General features: G+C 43.8%; 1 protein-coding gene and 1 long non-coding RNA gene across 5 annotated transcripts in view; one reads left to right on the plus strand and one right to left on the minus strand.

The window, feature by feature from the left end:
- The window catches only part of UST (uronyl 2-sulfotransferase), a 319,150-nt gene that overhangs the window by 81,875 nt on the left and 210,741 nt on the right, over positions 1–26,534 (plus strand). The window lies entirely within an intron of this gene.
- LOC147581282 (uncharacterized) lies at positions 11,749–18,226 on the minus strand. Its single transcript, XR_015251634.1, has 2 exons — positions 17,816–18,226; positions 11,749–14,782 (listed from the first exon to the last, which is right to left on the minus strand). It is a non-coding gene; the product is annotated as an uncharacterized LOC147581282 (long non-coding RNA).

Genomic DNA, 26,534 nt, shown 5'->3' on the forward strand with positions numbered 1-26,534 from the left:
CATACCTTTAAAACCAGCCATTTCATCAAAAGGCTAAAGGAAAAAACTTTTTTTTTTTTCCCCCAGATCTAAGCACGGTCTTCAGGGGCTGCATGTATCTTGATGGTTTAAGAAAGTCTTAAAGGTTAAGTCTTAAGGGTTAAGAAAGTCTTAAGTCTAAGTCTTGGGGTGCCTGGGTGGCTCAGTCAGTTGAGAGACTGACTTCGGCTCAGGTCATGATCTCATGGTTTGTGAGTTCAAGCCCCGCGTCGGGCTCTGTGCTGGCAGCTCAGAGTCTGGAGCCTGCTTCTGATTCTGTGTCTCCCTCTCTCTCTGCCCCTTCCTCATTCATGCTCTGTCTCTTCTCTCTGTCTCAGAAATAAATAAACATTAAAAAAATTTTTTTAAAAAAGAACAAAAGTCTTTTTCTTATCAAGATGTGCATTCTGTAAAATGGCTGATGTCAAGAGAACCAGTTGCCATGTTGACCTTTTCCTTGTCTTGTTTTTTCTTCAGAAATTGATGCTGTTATTGAAACAGTATGGGCAGGAGTCTGTCATGAACATGTAATTTTTTCCACCTATGGTCTCCATGGTTTTATATTGTTTAACAGCTTTTAAAAAAGACCTGAAAAGAATAGCACTGATACACCAAGGAGAAAAAAAAATCACATATGTTTTATACAATTCACTTCATTTTAACCTTGCACACATTTAAACAAAGAGAAAAAAAATACTCACTGTCCAAGTAATCTTACTTTGACCAACTTAAAAAACAAAACAAAACACAGTTTATTACCATTTAGTCACTTCTTGGAGGAAAACCCTTATTAGTAGGTAACCGTTAGATTTCTAAATGAGAATAAACCATTTTGGGAAAGTGTTCTCTTGGCTAAAACAGCATTATTTCCAATAAGCAAGCCACTCATTGATTTAGTCCTTTGTTTATGAAAGAGTTGCTGAGGGCATACTACGAGGTAGGTGTTGCGCTATATGCAGGGATATTTCAGTTAGTAAAACACAGATCCTGCTGTCATGAAATTCATACTCTTTAAAGATGAATTTCATCTGAAGCTTGCTAATAGAAAATGACTGTTCAACATGACGTATCAAAATGCAACACCCAAAGTATACAAATAGAGTCATTCTCTTTTAAATATTTATTTATTTATTTTGAGAGAGAGAGAGACAGAGAGAGAGAGAATCCCAAGCAGGCTCTGTGCTGTCAGTGGAGAGCCCAGCACGGGACTCGATCTCACAAACTGTGAGATCATGACCTGAACTGAAATCAGGAATCAGAGGCTCCACCAACTGAGCCACCCAGGCGCCCCGAAATAACCATTCTTTAAGGCAGTGTGTTGCTACTGATTCTAAATTTCATTTCTGGAATGGATGGGAAAAACGTCCCATGGCCTTGTTACTGAATTAAAGAGGAATACGAAAGGTTTTGTTCATCCTTGTGAAATACATGGAAGGTGATCAGTGTTCTATTTTCCAGTTGGGAGAAAGGTGACGGCTTCGCAAGTTTTAGCAGAGAGACTGTGTCTTTTTTTTTTTTTTTTTTTCAACGTTTATTTATTTTTGGGACAGAGAGAGACAGAGCATGAACGGGGGAGGGGCAGAGAGAGAGGGAGACACAGAATCGGAAACAGGCTCCAGGCTCCGAGCCATCAGCCCAGAGCCCGACGCGGGGCTCGAACTCCCGGACCGCGAGATCGTGACCTGGCTGAAGTCGGACGCTTAACCGACTGCGCCACCCAGGCGCCCTGAGAGACTGTGTCTTAATCAAGCACATTTCTTGTCCCCAGTCAGCTCTCGTCATGGCTTGCTGAGATTTAACTGATTTATTGGTGAAGCGGTCTTGTCACGAAGGACTCAAATGCCATCATTTTCTGAATCTCCAATCTGTCATTTGCCACGTTGAAAAATGGGCATACTGCGTGCACACAACAAGGCGGCTGGTTCCCTGGCACCCAGAGGGTTTTGGCCAGGCTGCATGCTGAGTTGGGGGCCTTTAGGGTTTTCTAAGAGGACGCCTGGCTGATTCATTTCTGAATCTTCAGCATTGACATTTGTGCAAAAATATGGGAGTGTGTAGGACAGGAAGTTCAGAGCAATCAACTTTCCTTGGAAAATATTTTTCCTTTTCAGTTGCGTGGCTATTTTTAAAGAGGGATGTTAGAAACTTTAGTTTAAAGATGAGTATTTTCCTTTCATGATGACACACAATTATTTTCAGTAAAGACTATAAGAAACCACCGCTTTTATTGTCTAGCCAATAACTTACTAAAACGAACGGCCCTGATTTACAGGTCTGCGTTGTGGTGACGAAAATCACAACTTTTGGCAATTTCATGTTTTTCTTTCATTTGAACTATCGGAGTTCATGTTATTTGGTAGGAAAAAAAAAAGCAGTCCCAAGCACACACAGGGGTGGTATCTGCTTGACAGCATTTTCAATTAATCCCTGCAGTTACATGCACTCTAGTACGTTCTTGCCAAAAGCCAATGCTAATTCAATGTGTATGGAAATTATTTATTCTGAGTCATGAGTTACTTTTCTTAGCTATAGTTGTTATTGGTGCTGTAATGACTTGGCACCATTTCATCATTTTTTTCTGATGTCTGGCTCATGTTAGCCCGTGCTAACCCCCTCTCACAAAAACCCAAGCAAACATCTCATAGGACCTGCTTGGCAGAAGGCAGTGTTTCACACAACTGCCTACTTTCTTTATCGCAATTCGCAGTAAAGGTGGCCCGTCTTGAGCGGATACAGTGTTCAGGCCTTGCTACGCTCTAGCCGAGTCACCTTGGGCGAATCACTTAACTTCTCTGAGCACTGGATTCTTGAAACAGGAAAATCTCTAGCTTCCATCTAGCTCTGAAGGAATTTAGAGATTTGGAACTCAAGGAACGTATTCTAATTTTTCCTGGGATGAATTTGCAGCTCTCCGAGACTTGTTACCATTTAGGGATGTCACTGGGAACGCTGGGAGACCCTGCCAAAAGATGGGCATTGGGTCCGTTGGGTATCCAGGATGGGAAGTAGTCAGTGTGAGGGGTGCCTAGATGATCCCCTGGGGTGCCAAGAACTTTCCCCCAAGATGGGTGAGAAAGCAGGACTGTTCCCAGGCAAAACAAGGGCTCAGCTTTCTGAACACACTTAGATCCTGGAGAGGGATCACTATGCCATGAAAAAGAGATTAGCAGTTCACTTCAGAAGCAATGGGGAACTACTGGAATTACGTTCATTTTCCTCAGCTGATAACTCATGAAGGCATAGATTGGAGGAGAAAAGAGAATTTCAAGTACTTCCATGGATCTTTCAGTAAGAAATTTAGCTCTCCAGTGAGACACAAATAATATAAAAACAGGGAGGGGGACAAAACAGAAGAGACTCTTAAATACAGAGAACAAACTGAGGGTTGCTGGAGGGGTTTGGGGTAGGGGGATGGGCTAAATGGGCAAGGGGCATTAGAGGACACTTGTCGGGATGAGCACTGGGTGCTATCTGTAGGGGCTGAATCAGTGGATTCTACTGCTGAAATCATTATTGCACTATATGCTAACTAGCTTGGATGTAAATTAAAAAAAAAAAAAAAAGATCCATTCTAACTTTCATAAGAATAAGTGTTTGTGAGGTGCCTGGCTGGCTTAGTTGGTGGAGCATGCGACTCTTGATCTCAGGGTTTTAAGTTCGAGTCCCATGTTGGGTGTAGAGATTACTTAAAAATAAAACGTCTTTAAAATATGTGTGTGTGTGTGTGTGTGTGTGTGTGTGTGTGTGTGTGTGTGTATATAAAATCAGTATCCCTGATATGACTTGTGATTCGTGTGAGGATTTTGTGAAGCTTAATAAATACTACCCTTTAGTCCTCTTCTGAATTTTGGACTAATTATGAGCCATTGGAGACAGGCAATTTGAAATCAAAATGGTTTTAGATTTGCATCCAAATGGGCTTGCCAACTCTTCTCTACATTGAATTTATCCTCCTAAACTTACGGACACCTCTCTCCTCTTTACTGGAACAAAGACTACCCACTAAGAGACCCTAGGGGCAGAGGATGTCAGAATTGAGGAGATAGGCTACTTTGAAAAGCCAGAAATGTTCTGTTGCTTTTTCCAAAACTCATCCATCAAATAAGTCACTAAAAGGAGGTGGGAGAGACATCAGGCCAGGAATGTTCTCTGGCTGAAGTTCCTTAGCTTGGAATCCCAAGGCGTGGAAAAAGGATACTCCTCCTACAATTAGCATCAAACTCATTGTGACCTTGGGAACTGCGGCGGAAAAATATGAAATAAGTCCGTATTCAACAAGAATTTATTAAATGTCTACCAAACACCAAGCACTTTTCAGGGCTCTGAGATATAGCAGAGAATAGGGCATACAAGGTCTCTCTCTTTATGGAGCTTACATTCTTCTTAGTGGGGGAAGAGGCAGTAATAAATAAGTAAACATATGCATATGATGATTTCAAAGATTCATGAGTACCTTGAAGAAATTAGAACAGGATAATATACGAAGGGTGCCTGGGTGGCTCAGTCAGTTAAGCATCTGACTCTTGATTTCAGCTCAGGTCATGATCTCACAGTTAATGGGATTGAGCCACGCACTGGGGTCTGCACTGACAGCAAGAAGCCTGCTTAGGATTCTCTCTCTCCCTCTCTCTCTGCCCTTCCCCCCCACGTGCATATGTTCTCTCTCTTTCTCAAAGGTAAAGAAATAAACTTAAAAAAAAAAAAGAAAATGATACAGAACTATGGGGATAGGGTGAGGGAAGGGGGAGCTCATGAAATAAGGTGGACAGGCAAGGCACTCTTAGGAGGTGACAGATGAGCTGAGGACTCAGCCATGTGGAGGCCTCGCGGACAAGGGTTAGAAGGATCAGCCAGTTCCAAGACCCTGAGGCAGGCATGGGCTTGGTGGGCTGGAGGAACAGAAGGAAGGCCAGTGCATGTGGAACAGAGTGAGTGTGGGTGACAGTGCTTGGATTCGAGGTCAGAGAGGAAGACAGGGGCCAGATCTTCTGGGAGTGTAGGTTTCCTCCTAATGTAATAGATGAATCTGCAGATTCATCTACTGACGGCTGTAACGAAAGCTGTTAGAGTTTTTACGCAGGTACATTCGCATCACCTCTTAAACTGCAGACCCTGCTTGGGAAGCCTGGGGTGGGGACCGAGCTTTTGGATTTCTAGCTGCTTCCAGGTGATGCCGTGGCTGCTGGTCCATGGACCCGACTTGGAGTATCAAGGGTCTCATCCGTGTTTTAAAAGATCACTTGGGCTGCCCTGTGGAGAATGGAGGATGAGTTCCAGAGAAATAGAAGTAGAAGCAGGGAGACCAGCTAGAAGCTATTGTAGTGCATTGGAGGGTATGGACGCTCAGGGTCATGTGACTGAGGCCTGTGACTCCCGAGGTTCCAGTAGGTTCTCCTCGAGCGTACTGTATGGATTTGCGACCCAGTGTTCAATTTCAGTAAGTATTTCAGTAAGGCTCACATTAGTCCCTGCCGTTGTTCATTGAGGGCCTACTATATTCTAGAACAGTGCTTTCCAAGCTGTACATAGTAAAATCCATGGTAATCACCTGGAGATCTTGTAAAGCGGATTCTGGTTGAGTAGGTCTGGGGTGGGGCCTCGGAGTCCGCTTTCCTAACAGGTGAGGTCGATGCTGCTGACCTACTGAGCACACACTGAGCTCTGCCAGTGGTTTTCAAATCGTGCTGCGAGGCTGAGTCACGGGAGACATTAAAAATTACCAGCGTTTGGATCACACTTGAGGTGAATTATCAGAGTCTCTGGGGGGACGAGCCCAGACCTGGGTTTTTAAAGGAGTTCCCCAGGTGGTGCTAATGTATAGTTCAGGCTGAGAGCCTTGGAGCCAGAAGCTTTCACCCAGTTTCCCAGGGAGGTAACCAGGACTGTTGTTCCCACTGCACAGAGGAGGTAAAAAGGGGGTAATTAACTTGCCCTAGGTCGCGTGGCCAGGAAGTGATAAAGTGGAGATTTCACCTTCGTTCTTCTAACTCCAAATTTAGTGCTTTTTTTCATAGTACTGTACCATTTCCCTACTTCCCTGGTTGGGGCAAAACTCACTGTGCTAGATATTGAGAGGAACGTTGTATGAAGCAGGTTCCAACCACAAAACAGAAACTCAGGTATTTCAAACAGAGGGCATCTAACACAGGAGACTGGTTACAACGGTGGGGGCGGTGGTGCTCAGGGAAGGGACAGTTGCAGATGGGACACAAGGGAAGGGATGTTCCCAGAGATCAGGAAGCCGCTGCGGCCCTGGGCTGAAAACTGTGAGCTTGCATCCAGAGGCGCCATTTCTGGTCATCAATGCTGCAACCACTGGGCCTACGGTTCCCTCCAAACCGCAACTCTGTTGGAAAAGGCTTGTCAGTGGGAAAATGGGGTTTGACACATGCGTTCTGTTGGAAGGCCATTTTTGCTAGAATGCACCTCTTCTATGTGTAAAAGAATGCAATAGATGCTCTGAAAGCTGGACTTTTTAACCACTGGTCTTGTGCTAGTGGTCGCCATTGACAGGAAGCAGATGTGGCTCGTGGGCATTTAGAGTCTGCCCCTCTTCCGCTCTGGGCCCTTCACCTGCGGAGCCCTACTGACCAGTCCCCCAGCCCCAGGTATTCACCCTCTATTCATTGTCTTGTCCCTTCTGTGGTTACCCTTTCTCCGCCACGTAGTATGTGTCCTTACTGTACTGAGCTGTGACCACTGGTGTTGATTAGTGAAAATATGGCTTTGTGCTTGACCACGCCTGCCTTCCAAAACCTAATTGAATGTCTTCAATGACAAAGAAGCTTGTGAAGGGGGGGAAAAAAACTGTAAAATTATAGTGGCTCTTCTTGATACTTTAATAGATTTTTTAAAAATAAAGACTAGTAAGACTTAAAATAGAATAAAATGTCTCTCTCCTAACTTGTGAAGGAAATGGTTTTTTTTTTTAATTTTTTTTTCAACGTTTATTTATTTTTGGGACAGAGAAAGACAGAGCATGAACGGGGGAGGGGCAGAGAGAGAGGGAGACACAGAATCGGAAACAGGCTCCAGGCTCTGAGCCATCAGCCCAGAGCCTGACGCGGGGCTCGAACTCACGGACCGCGAGATCGTGACCTGGCTGAAGTTGGACGCTTAACCGACTGCGCCACCCAGGCACCCCAGGAAATGTTTTTAAAAAGCAGAGAAAGATGACCTCTTATTAAATGAAGTCAGAAAGTTTCTTATGGCACCAGTAATTAATTTGTATCCGTAAAACAAACTCCCATGCCAGCCGTTTGTTTGGCATAATTTCCTTCTCTTATGATTAATGTAATATCTAAAGAGAGAAGAAATTATTGAAATGATTTTTTTTTTCTGCCAGAATTTCATCCCGTCCAAATTTCCATGTGTGAAAAGAAATTGTTCTTTGGAACGAGGGAAAAGAAAGTCCCAATAAATCGAAAGATTTCTTTTGTTGTTGTTTTCTGTTCCACTTTGAATTACTATTTGACAATTACTACTCAAAAGTTTTGAAGGACTTTTCATTTTCTCCCCAGCTGGGCCTTATAATTTGCCCCAGGATGCCTGGTTTTGTTCCCCCTGTGTTTGAACACACAGCTAATTGTTGCTAGCTTTTCCTGTGAAAAGGCAAAAGCGCGCTGTTACATTTCTGGGCAGTTTTGGAGCATTATTTTATTTGGTCGACCTAGAACAAATAATAGTCTCTAAGGAAGAGGAATGGTAGCTTTACATTTTAACTACCACTGTAATGCTATAATAGCAGTAAGCTAATCACAAGTCAATTCGAAATCCAAAGGTCATCACAGGTCATTATTTGCAATCATCCTTAGGATGGTTAAAGTCTGTCATTAGGGCATGGAAAATATCTGTAAAATCGTGAAGATTTGTTTTCAGTATTTTCCAGAAAAAAAAATACAAGAGAAACCTCAGTTGTGTAGGCAAGAAGGGGCTTGGCAACCATCTTTCCTCACCTGATGGTTTAAGGAAAAATCCGTCGTATGCACGTATTGTTTGTGATGGTCTTATGCCAACCATGATTTTATTTACAAGATAGAACTGTTCTCATCACTGCAAAAACTGTGGTTTCATTTTCTTGGGTTCCAAATGAGAAGAAGGAGATCTCCAAGAAGGAGATCTAGGTCATGATCACTGGGAGGCTGTCCATTTACTCTGTTAAGAACGGTAAGCCTAGGGGCGCCTGGGTGGCGCAGTCGGTTAAGCGTCCGACTTCAGCCAGGTCACGATCTCGCGGTCCGTGAGTTCGAGCCCCGCGTCGGGCTCTGGGCTGATGGCTCGGACCCTGGAGCCTGTTTCCGATTCTGTGTCTCCCTCTCTCTCTGCCCCTCCCCCGTTCATGCTCTGTCTCTCTCTGTCCCAAAAATAAATAAACGTTGAAAAAAAAATAAAAAAAAAAAAAAAAACAAAAAAACGGTAAGCCTTTCAGGAGGTACCTGAGCGATATCAGTCCGCTGAAGTGGGAGTAGCCTAAAGGAAGGTTGTGGGGATTTTTTTTTTTTCCATCTGCACATCCCTTCATCTGTGGCTATCCTCACAGAGTGAGAATATTATTTAAACCGTGGACTTTATTTTGCTGAAGTATTTGATATGTTTGAAAAGGGTAAGACTCTTTCCTCGGTAGGCATATGCTTGCACTTAGCCTTAATTCATACCTTCGGAGGCAGCGAACACAGCGTGCCTCTACTCTGTGTATTTTAAGAGGCTTCTTATAACAGGGCTGGTCTGTGGCAATGCTGGTGAGTAGCACTTAGAGAGTTTAAAAACCACTCTGTTGCGGTGATGACATACTCAGTGTGGTTCTAGAAGCTAAATAAAACACAGGAAAAAGATATTAAATGCAATAAAGCACACACCTATGTAATTATTGCCAGAAATGAAATTTTGAAACCCTAAATTTGAGTGTGGTCTAGGCACCTGAAGATTCCTGTGCACAAACAAACATCATTTCCCAGATTAAAATTTCAGGAAAGCAACGTCTATATCAAGTGTCTTATTTAGATAAAATATTTTGAAATTGGTTTGGCTGATCATAGGAGAAACAGGGAGCAGATGTTGAGTGAGACATGTGTCCACAAGAGAAGCATTCCCTTCTGAGTGGCTCATTTTACCGTGTAAGATCTCAAAGGCAGTCCATCCATGCCAATATCAATCGCTTAGTTTCTACTGGGACACTTTGGGCCAACTCAGAAGATACTGATCATTACCGGTGGAAAATGGTTTTGTGATTTCAAATACAGATTTCTTTGGAATCTAAAAGTAAGATTTTCTTTCAAAAGGACTAACTTTTGGGGGTGCCTACGTGGCTCAGTCGGTTAAGCATCCAACTCTGGATTTCGGCTCAGGTCATGATCTCATGGTTCATGAGCAAGGAGTCTGCTTGGGATTCTCTCGCTCCCTCCCTCTCTCTCTCTCTCTGCCCCTCCCCCACTCGCGTGCATGCACGGGCTCTCTTGCTCTCTCAAAATAAATAAATAAACATTTAAAAAATCAACGAAAGGACGAAAATTTTAATGACAGTGACCAAGACTACTATTGATTGTGGTTAAAGGACCCCCTCTCCCCATGGCTATATTCTAACTCAAGTCTTTGAGGTTTTCGTAGCTCTCTCCATAGGAAGTGAGCTACCGTCTTCCAAGCCTCTGCTACACGAAGTATTCTACTGCAGTAGACCTACTTGACTAGATGCTTTTACTCAAGTTATCTCATTTTATCTTCGAGATAACTTTCTTGAAGGCATTTTGCAGGAAAGGAAACTGAGGCTCTGATTTGTAAAAAGTCCACTTGGCAAGTTGGGGGTCTGTTCCAGATTCCAGACCCAGCTTTGTCTAAAACCATATCCCCTCCCCCAAACGCTTCAGGTAGCCATGACTCAATATCACATGGGCCTACAGGTTCAAAGACCTTTATAATTTGGCTAGGTTTCCCATTTACACGGAGCCAACCACACTCCCAGTATAAGCCAGGTATTTATGGTTTATTTTTGTGTTTTGCTATTTCTTCCATTTTCAGTAGATAGCATGATGTGATGCCTGTGGCACATAATTAATAAATACTTGCTGAATTAATCCATTTTCAGGTATCTTGAGCCCTTCAAAAGCTGCAGAGTTGGATTTTCTCCACTTTTCTTTCACCTGGGTAAAATCCTATTTCAAGGGCTGGTTCATACCACTATCTCACTTACATAGCTTTCTCTGGTCCACTTTGTCCTTGAGGCAGAAATGCTTCTTCTATGTATGACTCATCACTTTATATATACTTCCGTGTGATTTTTTTAAAAGTGGGATTGGTAACTTTCATTTGGTGTCCACTTGCCAGGCATTAAGCTAAATACACTACAGATGTTATCTCTTTTTGATTCTCAAAACAACCCTGGGAGACACAAACCTTAGGTATCATTATCCTGTTTTACAGGTAAGGAAACAGAGGCTCAGAGGGATTAAATAAATTCCTCTCGGTTACAGTTAGTGAATTTCGGAGATGGAGTAGGAATCCAGATCTTACCGAGTCCTAAAGTCTGTGCTTTCAGTGTAGTCTTTAATTTTCAATCGAGGCAAATTTTACATGCAGTGAAGTACACAATATCTTAAGCATGTAGTTTACAAGGTTTGATGAGTGCACATATCTGTGTCACTGTCTACCCAGTCAAGACATGGAACGTTTCCACTGCCCAGAAAGTTCCTCCATGCCCCCTTCTCTGTCATTTCCAGCCACCCAAGGTGAAGGTTGGCTGTTCTTGAACTTATAGAAATTGATATATGTATACATTTTTTTTTTTTTTTTTGTCTATCACTTGCTTCACTCAACATAGTATTTTTGAGATTCATCCATGTTGTTGTGTGCTGGTGTCTACCATATGGATGACGTGTTCATTGTCACTGCTGAGTAGTATTCCATTTTATGAATATACCACAGTTTGTTTATCCATTCTCTTGTTGATGGGCATCTGTTTTCTTTCCAGTTTTAAATTATTGTGAGTAAGGCTACTGTGAACATTCTCACACACAAGCCTTTTTAAGAACATACGTTTTCATTTCTCTTGGGCAAATACCTATGTGTGGGTTAAAGAGTAGAGACCTGTTTTACTTTGTAAGGAACTGCTCATTTTCCAAAGTGGCTGTCCGATTGCATGTGTACTCTCATAGACAACTTATGAGAGTTCTAGGGTCTCCGCATGCATCTTCTCCGACATTTGATTCTGTCACTCTTGTTATAATTTAATGTTGCCTTTTGAAATGCCCTCTTTCTTGCTCAGCTGTGAGCCCCTCTTGAGATCAGGAAGTAGGTGCCATCCACCTCTGTGTCCACACTGCTTAATTCAGCGTCTGGCACAAATATGATGCATGTGAAACTAATTTTGAGGATTGCAAAAATGGTTGTCAGGATCCCTTCCAGCCATGAATGTCTAGAAATCGAACTAACCTCATGCCATGTAGCATGCAGATTGTTTTAAACTGAAAGGCCTGTGGATAATCATCTTTAGAGGGGAGCAGCCTTTCTAAAGGGAAGCGGCAGATTGGTGATCCCTGATGAGTGAGCATTGGCTCTCCTGAGCGAGGTGGCCTGGTGAGTCCCACTGTGTGCTGGGAGGCTGTTCTCCAGTAGTAGCCACACCTGACACGAGAAGTCCACTTGGACATCGCTGAAAGCATAAACGTCAGCCTCCGCCCTGTCTTTTGGGATAACGTGTTGGTTGTCAAATGCTGCATAATAACATGACAGTAAACTTAGTAGCTTAAAACAACACACATTTATTATGGCAGGAGTCTGGCCATGACTCAAAGGAGTCTTCTATTTCACATGGCTGCAGTGAAGGGGTTGGCTGGGGCCGTGGGCTCATTTCAAGGCTTGTCTGGGGAAGGATTCCCTTCCAAGCTCACATAGTTGCTAGCTGGATTCAGATCCATGTAGGCTGTTTGACTGAGGGCCTCAGTTTCTTGCTAGCTGGTGGCCACAGGCCGCTCCTAGTTCCTTCCGGTGTGATGGCTTCCTGGACACCGCTGCTTGCTTCGTCAAAGCTGGCAAGGGAGCACAGCCGAGCAAGGTAGATGTTACAGCTTTATGTAACGTTATCACGGAAGGGACATCCTGTCACCTTTGCAGTATTGGTTAGAAGCAAGTCACAGATACTACCCACATTCAAGGAGGGAGGATTACACAAGGAGATGAACACCAAGAGGTGAGGACACTTGGGAGGTCATGTTAGTGTCTGTCTGCCACAGAGCGTCAGTTTATATCTTTTTCAAAGTGGAAAATACAGGTATTATGAGCAAAGTAGTTGTTTTGACCCAAAGAGCGCATTAAATTTTTTACTGTTCTACTGAATAGTTTCAGAGGTTCCAGTTTTACCCCAACACAGAGGGACACTGTTCTGGATAAATTATCTGCAGTTAATGTCCACTTGTACGGAAGATTGATAGGAAAGCATGAAGTGATTTCTGGATAAATGCTTCTCAGTGGGTTCATTCAGTGTAGATGAATTGAGTCTTTTCTATGATCCGCTCCTGGACTGAGCTCCTGCTTTGAAATTTGCCATGGATTAAAGACACAGAGCGATGGGCAGAGTGACCCCTTAAACACAAGCATGGGAAGCCAAACTTCTTGGCCGTGAGTTTGCTTATCGGTAATAGAATGACCCAGACAAAACACAGGAAGAAATCCTGAGGGTCATAGGAAACTAAATTTTCTATACTTTTCGGGAGAGTATTTTTAATTTAAAAAGTAAGTCACGTATATAAAGACCAGCACAAACAGCATATTTTACTCATTAGAAGATAACCTGGAAGATGTTCAAGCTTTAACCCTTAGCTCTGGGGAGTTTGGCCAGCTAAGGAAGACAGCAGAGCCTTGTCCAACCTTGACCATATGGTATTTACTCTGTCTGTCCTTAATAATTAAGCATTTGGAGTTCCCTAAATGTTTTTTGTTTTTGTTTTTTTTCAAATTTAAACCAAGCACAAAGGCTCACTTCCAGACTTTTGGGAAACATTAGAATCCTTTAACAGTTTAGAAAGCTTTGAGAAGCTAAAGACCACATATAGCTACACTTGAAAAAAAAGTTCGTTTCAAGATTCATCTCCTTGAATAAGTTGCATAACCTACTTTCCTTGAGTATATGAATTAATCATTTCAAAGAAATGGAAAATTGTAGATTTATCTCTTCTAGTTAAAAAATAAAGACAATATTAATAGACATTTAGAAACTTCTTATGCCACATTTCAAATTCATTCTAGGCAGTTTACATTGAAAGCAACAAAAATGCCTTTTTCGATGGATACATAGTGAGAAAAAAATTTAGTTACAAAATAATAATAATGGTGAAAGTTATGTAGTGCTTATAATGTGTCGAGTTCAGTTCTATCCAGCATAGTATATATAGTAAATATATACCTATATTACATACATACCTATATACCTATATTATTACATACATACACATATGTTGTTAGTATATATACACATAAATATATGTACTGATTCAGTCTTCTCATAACCACCTGTTACAAAAATGCCTGAACTTGGAACTATATATACACATTAGCCCACATATTCTGTGAACCCCAGTGTTCTCAACCTGCTGGTTCCCTTGCTAATGAATAAAATAAGTATTTGATTCATGCTCGCTCTATATTTACATGAGAATAGTGTTTTAACTTTTTGAAAAGTATGCTTTGATAAACTCTGTGGTGTAGGTACTATTATTATTCCCATTGTGTTGATGAGGCAAGAGAGGCACAGAGAGGTTGAGCAACTTGCCTGGGGCTTCACAGCCATTCCATTGTGGGGCCAGCATTTGAACAGCAGCAGCCTGGACCAGAGTCTCTGTTCTTAACTGTCACACTGTCCCCAGTCATGAGGAATTTGCTTTCTTTTCATGTGTAAGCCAGAGCCAGCCTTCCCAACACTAAAAAAGCAGAATCAACAAAAGAGTCTAAGATAAACCAGTGCATTCCAGCTTAAGGAAAACAAATAAACCAGAAAAGCACGCTCGCTCCAGCCTGGCACAAGCTTCTGGGTTGGGACAACCAATCTAAGAAAGCCCACACTTCACTATTTTAAAGAAAATAAACACCCCCACGAAGATGGCCTAATTATGATTCTGAAAGGCAACACACAGTGTTTCCCCCAGTGGATTAAAAACCAACCCCCAAAGTTTCAGTGATGGTCGGAGCTCCGTGAAAAGTCCCAAGTGGCATCTGTAAGCGTAGTCTCCAGGTTGACCCATAGGAGGGCAGAGGAGCCAGGAAAGGAAAAATAGAAGAGATGAATTGTTCCTGAAGAGCAGTCGTAGTCTCACTGGTGTCATGGACGCTAAACCAGTACCTGCCCCCAGCGCGATTCCTCTTGTCCCACCCTAAAGAAGCCTTCCACAGAGCCACAGTTGGGGCCAGCAAAGACTTCCTGCTGCATCCATGGATGCTCTGTGGGCAACTCGCATGGCATTGGGACATTCGTGGGCTGGAGGCAAAACAGAGCCCCAGGACCCCTAGGCTTTGACGCCCACCATATCGAAATGGCATTGTCCTGTTCCAGAACTTACCCTTGTGAAGAAGACAGCTCCAGACCTCCTACCCTCATGTGGAGGGCTGGTGGGGTAAGAGCAGCGAGAGCAGAGGACGGTTCAGCTTGCTCTGGTGACCATGCTGAAGCTGGGCTGACTCCTTCTCCCAGACATCTTGAGCAATGCAGTTATTGTCGTGCACATTTAGCACCATCTGTCCCTGAAATGTAGTCTGGGGACAGGCTTACTTTGCTTAAAAAATACTAGAAATAAGTAAGTGAGTTCTTATTATACATCTAAATAAGTATGCAAATATTTATACACATGCACATATTTAGAGTTATTTATATGTAAAACATATTTATATGAAGCTACATATTCCTACTTTTTATATGTACCTATATATCTATAGTTTTTACTGACCATAAAACAAAGCATTCCCATTACAGAAACAATTCAGGCATCACGCACACTTATAAAGAAAAAAGGTAGAAATCCCCCAAAATCCAGCCATTCACAGATAAGGCTTTGTTTACTAAAAATAAGCACTGATATTTTCAGTACCCTTTCATGCACATCTCTATGCATATGTACCTACATAATGACACATGTCATTGTGTGTGAATTTAGCTATACTAAGAAGGCTGTTGGTAAACTTCGACCCAACAGGGTGTGCGTTCTTTCATGGTCAGGTGATTGATCCAGATCATCATGTTCGTCAACAGAAATACCAACAGTGTTGTGACTAGGTTTGCTTGGGGTTGAGCAGACAGCAGGAATAGAATTATCAGAACATCTGCGCTTGTGCAGACTTTCCTGAATCTTTGAAAACTTGGTGTGTACATGGAGATGATGCAGTGTGTGGTAGGGCATGGAAGAAGCCAGGAGGAGCCCTCCGGCTGGTCGCTTAGGGGGCAGTGAGTGGAGAAATAGAAGTGGTAGGTGTTCACCGTGCGGTGTTGACCCTGGAGCTGGCCCCGATGAGCCCTTGAGGGACAGCACATGCTGCATGAGACCGGGAAATGTTTTGAATAATGGCTTTTTACTCCTGTTCATACAAGACTTGAGGAACCATAGGATGATGGCTGGGCTGATTTAATTAGCAGCAAAGGAATCAAGCAAACCAGCCACCAGATTCTTTTCATCTCTCTCCAGAAAGGACGTTTTTAACTCGACTCATGTTCTGAATTTGTGATGAATGCCAGGGTTGTAATTAAGAAAGGACCTAACGCAAAGCAGAGGCAGGACCACTGTGTTTAAAATGTTTAGAAACAAATGTGGACGAAGACCACTGATTTTTCCTTTGGGACAAAGTGACAGTCCGTGTGAATAGATAAATTATACTGAATCTATTAGAAACACATGTTGTGTTTGGTTAAATGCTAATCTCTCGTTTACCCTCCCACTGCCAAGGCCTATGGTGCCTGTCCGGGATCTGAATGTATGTTTGAGCTGTGACAGTCCCGGGAAAGAGCCTCGTCTTGTTTGTGTTACAGTGAGGCCCCTTTTCTCAACCCAGGGATTCTACTGATAGATATTACCCTCTATCACTGTGTAAACCAAGTTCATTCTCTTCTTCATCCATGTGTACGAGGAGATACCATAATATTCGGAGCTTTGGAAGCATCAGAAATTGCTTTCAGGGCATGTGAGATAGGAGTGGCCTAGTGAACTCTGTTCCCTTTGTCTAGAACGCCCTTTGTCTAAAACACCCTTCTGTCTCACCAAACTCCTGCTCATCTTCTAATTCCTACTAATCTTTCTCATTGGGGCACCGATGGTGCTTCCCCTGGGAAGCCTTCCCTGACTGACTTCCCAAGCCTGAGTTGACTATTCCTCCTTTGTGCTTCTCCAGCCTTCTTCCCCTTTTCACACCTGGTTCCAGTTGCCTGCAACGTGTCTCCATCCTTCACCAGGCAGAGGGTCTGTGAGGATCAGAAGCACATCACCTAGGACAGAGCCCGCCACATGATTTTAACAGACATCTCTTGAGTGAATGACGACAGCTCTCTTTCTCAAAGACGTTTGTCCTTTAGCAGGGACCGCCATTCACCGGCCAGCACTTCCTGCTCCCAGGGCCACCTCCGTGCCTCCCCGCTGCATACCCCGAATCTTGAGGTGACATTTGAGATTTCCACTTCACGAGATACATAAAGACAAAAATGTGCAACTTTTGCCTCATGTTAACGGATGTCTTTATTCCCAAACAGATAGCATACGTGATTAAGTGTGGTAGCTCCTGGTAGGTAAGTGGTCAGAAAACAAACAGAAACGGAAAGACAAAAGCAAACCTGTAGTTTTTGGAATAAGATTGCTTTGACTAGATTATAGGAATAGGATTTGGAAGCATTGCAGTGAGCATTCCAAATGCAGCCCGCCCTCCACGTTGTGGCCTGGAGCCTGGCACCCTTCCCTGTCCTGCTGAAGCCTGCTCCACAGGGGCTCAGAATCATGGGCTTGGGCACCGCAAGCCCAGGGAGGGTGGACATGATTGTGAACGTGTGGCTGGGGAGGAATTCGCCCGATCTATTTCAGGCCAACCAAGTGCACACTTTACAGAGCGGCTGTTCTATTTTCTTCAAAAGATCTTGCCTACTCTTTCTCTTCTCCTTTTGCAGAACTGAGAATCGAACTTTGTCTAAACGTGCTTTTCTTCAGAGTCCCCTGTGCTCTTAGCACTGCGATGTGCCGTCTAGCGTATTAGTTATGACTCTGGTTTTGTCCTTGTGTTCCATTTCGGGAAAAGGTTATTCACTGAGGACCAAACCTTCATTTGAATATCACCGTGCTTTGGGAGAAGTCAGCGTAATACAATTTTAGACAAATGTGGCACTGGAGTGGGAACATTAGGGAGGAGAAGGAGCTAGGCTGGTGGGAACATAAAAGCTCCTGGTTCCTGATTAATTGAAGTTAACGTGTGGGTGCGTAGATCACCGTGTAATGGGTAACACTTGGTGAAGAGGGCAGAAACGAAAGGTAGGGAGGTATTTTAGTAGTCTCTGCTGTTGAAATATTTTGGCATTGTGGTTGGCATCAGTTATTCCAGTGATAGTTCTCCGTGAGCAGCCTTTCCAATTTTTGGCACAGCGTGCTCGGAGAGAGGTCCCTCTCTCACAGCCTACCTGCCTTACTGCCACAGATTTGTCCGTTCTCTTCTCTCCTGGTACCCCAGCAGTCAGCTGTGAGTCCCAGAGCACACAGCTTTTCTTAGGGGAGGAATTTTTGCGCCCCCTCCCCCCCACCGCCCCGCCCCCACCGCCCAAAGCAACACAAGACCGTCCTAACTCAATGCGTACCACTTCTTGTGAATGAAGGCCAGGTCGGGGAGGAAGGCCAGCAGGGACAGGCAGGAGAGCAGGAATGTGCCACCTTCTGGAAAGGTCACTGCTCACGTGGAGAGTATCTGTTTGGAGCCTTAGATCTGGGTAACTAAGGAGATTAAACGGGAGTTTCCATCCAGAGTGAAGAGGAACCCGAGGCAGGTGGGAACTTGAGTCTGGAAGCAGTTGTGGCAGAGGCCGGTCTCATCCCTTACGTGCACGAGGGTAGAGACACCCTGTGTCTGCTTCTCACTGAGCGTTTTTCTCTAATGATCATATTACTCCAGGAGAAAAGGTGGATCTTGGAGCCAACGGGGTTAGCTAGAGTGCTGAGCAGGCCGTTGTGCCCCTGGGGTGAGCCCACAGGTCCCCCCGCAGATGCGGGGCTGTTGTGTGACTCGTGCACCCTGGAACTGGCAGCATTCAGACCTGGAAACGACGACATTTGACGGGTGAGACGTTTCTTCCTTTGTGTTTAGTAGGGGAAATTCCAGCTTTCTGCAACCTAGCAAGGCTGCAAACAACCTTGACAATATTATTGTTTATTTCGCGTATTATAAAGAGATGTACTTGCAGGGCTGCTGTGTACGTAAATGTCCTTGACAGTGGCTTTTCCTTTAGTCACGCGAATGCCAGTGACCACGGCGTCGCTAGGTCTTGGAGAGGTGGGATGAGACTTGGGGGGTGGGCTCCCCCACACAGTCTCTCGTGAAACATCTAGGTAAATCAAGTACACACAAGCTACTCGGTCAGGAGCACCGCCTTTGAACCGATTAGAAGACGGACGAGTATAAACTTGCCCTAAGTTACATTTCAGGTTGGTCTTCATACCAGAGCTGATTGAGAATTGGGATCTGAAATCATTACTGTGGTCAAATCCCAGACTTTCTCCTTTTCCTCCTTTTTTGATCCCCAGAGATAACATTTCACAGTGAACAATGTCTTGCGGTTGGATTATTAGAGAAATGCCTGAGAATGGTGTGCTGCATATGATTTATGTATGTGTGTGTTTATATACATGCTTTGTTATATTTGAAGGATGGAATGTAGGTATAGTAATATGTTACCTTTGGGGAGGTTTTGGTCATTTCTGTGAGGAGCTTGATTAGGAGAATCTTGGAACTGGTATACACATTAAGTGAACAGAACTTGGCTTCGAGTGTAAATTTTCACACACAGTCCACGACAGGTTCTAAAAATGCTCAAAGGAGAGCTGCAGATACCATTATGTTCATCTTTCCCTTACAGTTTTATCTCTTGCAGTGCCCTTGATGTTGCGCCTGGCATCCATACAGGCCAGACCGACACTGCCTATCATTCTGATCGCTTTTGCTGTTCCCCTGCTGTAAATGCCCTTCCCCGTGTCACATCAGAGTTGAATCACATTCAACTTTTAAGGGATGACTTAAGTATTACTTCCGTTCTAAGTTCTGCCAACATAGGTCCTTGTCCTGCCTCTGACTTTATGGTCAGTGGATAAGTCAATTAACACAGTTGGATAAGTATAATTAGAGGGTTGTGGGCAGGTGCTGAAGACAGAGCTCATAGCAGAGTGTTTGCACCATGACTTCATTTATTTATTTTTAAGATTTTATTTATTTATTTTTAGAGAGAGGCAGAGAGCAAGAGAGTGAGCAGAGGAGGGGCAGAGAGGGGAGGGGATTTCAAGCAGGCTCCGCACTGTCAGTGCAGAGCCTGACTCAGGGCTCCATCTCATGAACCGTGAGATCGTGAGCTGAGCTGAAATCAAGAGTTGGATGCTCAACTGACTGAACCACACAGGCGCCCCTACACCATGACGTTACTTGAATATATTCGTCTTAACCGTAAGTCTGCATATGAGGCTATGCGATATGACCATTACTTTATAGGTTGTTAATGTGTGAAGTCAAGACACAGATTTGAGGTGTCCTTGAAGAGCTCTTACCCCTTCCAGATTTCTTGGATGCTTTAAGAGGAAGAAGCATAGCAAGGCATCTCTACCTTTGTTTCTTTTTTCTGCCTGACCCAGGCCTGGGTGGCTAGTGGTTGAGAAACCACAGGATGGTAGTTTCTCCTGTCCATGGACAAGGATACTCACCAGGTGAGAATCTAGAACCTGGGTGAAAAGCGAAGAATCCACATACATATTGATTGCAAAGAGTGATGTTCACTCGCAGCAACATTATAGAATGATATTGTGTGAGGCAAACTCATGTACTGACTTCTGAGGTTGTGAAACACTCTGCAGGGATTGGGTGCCAGTGTTAGGATTGCTGTATTAATTAGTACTTATCCTCGGCTATTTCTGCAATGTCATAATCAATATTCGTAGCAAAGGAAAGAATCGTAACTTGACAGAATAGAATGTTCTAGCGTCCAGTTTCCTGGGCAGTGAAACAGGTCATCTGTCTTTCCTCTGGCTCCTCTGGTTTTTCCCCCTGCACACAGGGCTTCAGTGTGCAAAACCAGGAGTGTTCTGAAACGCTAATGTCTATTTTCTCTGTGAGTACTAAGAAAAATATTTACAAATTTGGTTTGCATTATGTATATTGTTCTTTTATTCATGAAAGATTTAAATTTTTTTTTCAACGTTTATTTATTTTTGGGACAGAGAGAGACAGAGCATGAACAGGGGAGGGGCAGAGAGAGGGGGAGACACAGAATCGGAAACAGGCTCCAGGCTCCGAGCCATCAGCCCAGAGCCTGACGCGGGGCTCGAACTCACGGACCGCGAGATCGTGACCTGGCTGAAGTCGGACGCTTAACCGACTGCGCCACCCAGGCGCCCCTCATGAAAGATTTAAAACCTAAGTAAACTAAATTAAAAAATGCTACTTCGTACTCGGCAATATTTAGGTCTAGAAGTGGTCACGATTGTGAACGTTATGCGGGCTTCGAACTTTAAACGTTAATTTGGCCTCTACCGTGAACGCCATCTGGATGCCTTGAGACAGGACAGGTGATACACACACTACCTGGGTGACTCTGTGTGTTTGGTGTGGCACATTGAAGGGTGACTGCTCTCGGAGGAATTTGGCCACATATACAGCTCTCTCTGCTAGTATTTACGTGATTTTTGGGTAACGTTACTGATGGGAATAGATGCTCAAATGATTCCTGGAGTCGCATAACAGCAGAACCCACCTTTGAAATCGTCTCTCGAGTGTGTTTGGGGGCATGGGTTGTGGTGTTGAAGGCTTTGGAATGACTCCCCAGAGGGACAAATCGAGCACTGATTTTCAGTATGGTCCCTAATTCTATGATTAGAGGTACGGCAGAGGGAAAAGTTGGTTATTTTCTTAATCTTCTTGGCTTTGGGAGAAAAGTCATTTACTTTTTGTTTTTAGCATAGAGGATGAAAAGAAAGAGAGACACTTGGTGGTTAGACAGCTGGGTCACCAAAGTGAAATGGAACGTGCAGCAGTCAGATCTGATTCACTGTCCGGGCCTGCCTGGTGTAGACCTTTCTGTCCAAGCTGACAAAAACAAATGAATAAAAATTAATATATGTATTTTCTCTCTCCCTCCCTCTCTCTCTCTCTCTCTCTCTCTCTCTCTCTCTCTCTATCCCCCCCGTCATAGTGGAAATGCAGAGAATGAATGTGGCCTAGGGTTTTCAAAAATAGACCTATTGAAAGAAGTAAGATGAGGCTTCAGAGGCCCAAATTTGGATGGGCGAAAAGTAGGAGGTAAAAACCATCTTTTGGAAACTTGACTGAAACGTTCTTGGGAGTATGCATGGAACTTACTTAAAAAGAGAATGAAGGGTAACCTGGGTGGCTCAGTCGGTTGAGTGTCCGACTTCGGCTCGGGTCATGATCTCACAGTTTGTGGGTTCGAGCCCCGCGTTGGGCTCTGTGCTGACAGCTCAGAGCCTGGAGCCTGCTTCGGATTCTGTGTCCCTCTCTCTTTGCTCCTCCCCCACTCATGCTCTGTCTCTCTCTCAAAAATAAATAAACATTAAAAAAAATGTTTTTAAAAGTAAACATTTAAGAATAAATAAAAATACATACATACATACATACATATATACATACACATTTTAAAAAAAGAGAGAAAATGAGTCTTTTCAATCAAGATACATATCTCCCCTGGACAGACATCTCTTCTATGCACAGCTTTATGTGCCATTAATGATATAACTTTAGAACTTCAGAATATATGTGTGGTATATAAAAAGGGAGTTTTAAAATTCCTCCCTACCTTGTCCCATGACAATATTGGTTATTTCATGTGATAAACGAAAAGTAAAATAACATACTTTTAAAAACCTACGATGGCCCCCCTCCCCCGCAAACCTTACTTCTTCCACTAATTTCGAAAGACATTTCAAAATCCCTCTTATTAAATTATTGCTGTTACTCAGACAGAAGAACCAGAAGCGTGTGGTGGGTCGGAGTAGTCAGGGGAATGCGCAGCGGGTTCTGGAAACGTGCTGTTCCAAGTCTGTCCTGACCCTGCCATGGGCTTCATTGTTTGTTGGTGGTAAAGATTTATGACCTCTCTGGGGGTCGTTTCCTCATCCACAAGATGAGAAGCCTTGAACACTGAATGAGAGAGTTCTATGTAATGATTTGCCTCATGCGTGAGTCTTGTAGCTGTTTGCCTCAGGAAAGGATCAGGGGCTCCCACCTAAAATTCCATTTTCCACTGCTTCATAGTTCTGTTAGCTAGTCTGACCTAATTCTCTGTTTCCAGCTTTCATCGTCACGAGTCCATTAGCATATTCAATTTCTCATATTATTTATAACCCTACATTATTATTTTTATAATCCTTACAAGCTCCAGTGCCTCTCAGTACCATCACGAAATAGATTTTCTCCATTGCCCAGTGGTTTCTTCAATTATTCTTTGTTACGTATAAAAGCATTCACATACTCTCCTATGATTTATCTTTTTACGACCCTCACAAAGCATTTCTGGTTCTGGTTTTTGTTTAGGTTTGTAGTGGCGTTGCTTGAGTCTGAAGGCTTCTGGATTGACCCAGAATCTTGCTTTATTCTTCTTGTTGCCTGGTCTGTGGGGCTTCTCTTGTAAAAACTTATCTACAAAATCCGTAACAGGGATCTTTTGATTCTGCTGAATCAACTCTAACTTCAGTCCTTGTGTCCTGAAATAAGACTGTCTCCTCTTCATGTAACCCCCAGTTTCTACCACTGACTTCACTGAGCTAAATCAGGACATGCTTGCCTGGCATTCACAACAGAGAAAAATCTATGACACTTATGCCATTTGCCTGGCATGAAGTTGTTCCTGAAAGATGAACTTATTTTGCATTGATCAGCTTTCCCTTCCCCAGTCTACCTTTCTTTAAGGCAGGGTTGAAGTGCTATATATCATATATATATTTTATATATATTTTGAAAGAGAGAGAGAGAAGCAGGGGAAGGGCAGGGAGAGAGGGGGACAGGATCCGAAGCAGGCTCTGTGTTGACAGCAGAAAGCCCAATGTGGGACTCTAACTCATGAGTCATGAGATCATGACCTGAGCTGAAATCAGATGCTTAACCAGATGAGCCACCCAGGCTCCCCCACACATATATTTTTTATAAACATTTTTTTTAACGTTTATTTATTATTTTTGGGACAGAGAGAGACAGAGCATGAACGGGGGAGGGGCAGAGAGAGAGGGAGACACAGAATCGGAAACAGGCTCCAGGCTCTGAGCCATCAGCCCAGAGCCCGACGCGGGGCTCGAACTCACGGACCGCGAGATCGTGACCTGGCTGAAGTCGGACGCTTAACCGACTGCGCCACCCAGGCGCCCCTCACATATATTTTTTAAAGCCATTTCATTTGTCAAATTCTGTGCTAGAGTGAGTTATGCCCATATGTTAAAATGTCTTTATGATGTCACCAATATCACCATTCGTACTATTCACACTTACCTCTATGATTGAAATCTGCTTGATAAATTAATGATGTTTAAAAGATGAGCAATTTCATTTTCTAGTGCCAGAAGGGATCTTCAGGAAATCTGAGAATTGGGAGAAAGGTAGGAAGGGCACCACGGACCTCCTTCCATTCAGGAAAGGCATATCCTTAAAGTCTCAGACCAGGACTGATCAGTTGATTTCTTCAGACTGAAAGCTCTGTCTTTGATGAGCTAAAGCTCCCTTGTGCACCCTAACAATTCAGTTATTTTAAGTAGGCATGGATTCATTTGACTGATGTTTTCTGCTGTTGGAGAAAACTTTTTTTTTTTATTAAGAAGCATTTTCCCACAAGCAAGTTGATGTCAAGTAGGCTCGGATATATTTGGAATCCGCGAGTGTGAAAAGCAGGACAAACCACCTGCTTGTTTTGATGCGAAGACGAACTCTAGTTTTCTTCCAGCCGGGCCTGCACTGGCCTTTGATACAAGACTACCTGCCTTTGCCCGCAGACTCAGCCTTTTAGGGGTTCAGGAAAGTGAGTATCTCATTGAGACTTTGAGAGACGTTATTTTTCCAGATCTGTGATGCATTCAAGGCAGCCAGGCTTTTAGGAAGGACTCCTTTTGGTCCTCCCAGCACTTCGTCCCCCACCCCCCGCCCACACCTCACCCTGGCCCCAACTCTTTCTGTGGAAAGGCAGAATTAAAACTTTGCTAGAGAAGAAAGCGATCTAATATGTGCTAGAGAGTATTTATGACCTCCAGTACACTCTATCTTTCAGAACAACAATAAAAGCATAGGAAGACCCAAATCCTGCCAGGGTTTTAAAAATTACATTTCATTCATACCCAGGTATAACCTCCCATCATAAATCCTGAAAAATGTGGAGGAAGACACTGACAGGCCATTCTAGTGCATAATGAGGGATGCAGATTTCAGTGCCCGGGACTGATGTTTATGTATGTGATTACTTGGAAGAGGTTTTATTTAATGCACCAGGTCTTTAAATTGGCTCTGTTTTAAATATAATCATAGGAGCTACATTTTATTGTATGCATGCCAGGCAGTTTATAAAGGGTAATTCTAATCCCCCCAATTCTATAAGGTAAGTTTTATTCTTCCTGCTTTACCTGTGGGGAGACGAACGCTTAGAAACTTTAAGACCTCGCTCAAGGTCATAGCCAGTAAGTAGCTTGCCACCTTGGACCGTTCAGCTGCAGAGCCCATATTCTTTCTTCTACATGTTTTTTCCTTATACCTTCGGCTCATCTTTGGCGAGGATTTTCTGATTTTTCAAGCACCTGTTTGTTTTGCCTTTTTGTATATGCGGGTGTTTGTGTTTATCCGGGCCTGTGGAGTAACATATGGAGCTAAAAGAATCTTCTCCCATCTTCCAATATTATAGTTCTATGAACCACAGAACCTCACCGAAATCCTATTGAATCTGATTCAAAATGGAACTAGAGAAATGATAGAGAAAGTAGAGCTGATAAATTTATTGAAACTCACTCTTTTTTAAATAAACACTGCCGGGCTCGTATGCTAGATTAGTGGTTAATTTTGTGCCGATTACGATTCTGAATGATTTCAATGATTGCTGCTACTCTATTAAAAATCCCCCTTTACAGTCGAAGACCTAATAAAGAAGAAACCATGGTCTCTTTGTTGTGTTCCTGGGAAGTGTATGTGAAGGCATAATCCCAGATGGGATAGTTCTGTGTACACACGACCACTATGTGAGACCAACTTTGCCATCAGACCCATTTCGTCCACACGCTTTCTAAACCAACGTCAGCATTTATGAGCAGCTCTTCAAATCTCTTTTTCACGTGCATAGCATTTCAGTGCAGTTTGGCTGAAACACTGCGTGGAATGTTCCTTCATACTCATTTCCCTAAAGCAGGAAGGCAATTGGCAAGTGACAAGTCATTTTTCTGTCAAACATACGACTGTTCCAGTTACAGGATAGAAGACACAGATGGCTTGTTTACCAGTGGCCTTGGGCCATGGCCCAGGCACCCATCAAGCAGGAGACAGAGCTAGAAACATAAAATCTTTTATACCCCTGTAAAAATCTGTATGCTTTGACACCAACCTTCAAGCAAGTGGTGATCCATAACCCAGCAAGAGGTTACGGCACCACCAGCCTCTGGCGACTTGCCCACGGTGTTTCCCTCTTCTGTCCTCACAGACTTCTTCATCCGGATTCTGGCCTCAGGCTCACATGTTGTGCCTGCGGGAAACCCTCTGGTCTGCCCATGCTGCACTGAGCCCTGAGCCAATGCGGACTGGGGTTCCCACAAGCTTGAGCCCAACCCAAGTCCTAGGCCAGCTCTGACACCTCCTAGCCGTGTGACCTTGGGCTCAGCTTCCATCCTGGTAAAGGAGGATCCTCGCTCTGCGTGCCAATCTCCCGTGGTTGATGGGGTCAGAGGTGGGGGAGCATTAGAGCTTCGCACCCACATGAGCTCATTTCAGATGTGCCCCAAAGCCCTTGGCCTCTTTGCACAAACTTCCCTTTGCCTCCTAAATGAGACTTCGTCCTCTGATCTTGACCTCAAGGTGACAAGGGCATCTTTAATTTGGACTCGCCATCCTGCAGGGATGTGCTGGTATGACACGCCCACCTCTGAGAGCCACAGCCCCAGGACAAGCACCAGTACGCTGTCCGGGGGCACCTGCTCCTCCCTTCTTTTGAGACGTAGCTGGAAACCCCCCTCCACGGAGCCGTGCCTGACTTCATTGCAAACAGGCGCCTGGCACGGTCCCGTCTGGGCTCCTCGCCGACCTGGGCACCGACACAGGCTGCCCTCACCTGCCTGGATCACTCGTTGTCC

Source organism: Puma concolor, chromosome B2 (genome assembly GCF_028749965.1).
Source record: "Puma concolor isolate L17-30 chromosome B2, mPumCon1.1.hap2, whole genome shotgun sequence".
Lineage (NCBI taxonomy): Eukaryota > Metazoa > Chordata > Mammalia > Carnivora > Felidae > Puma > Puma concolor.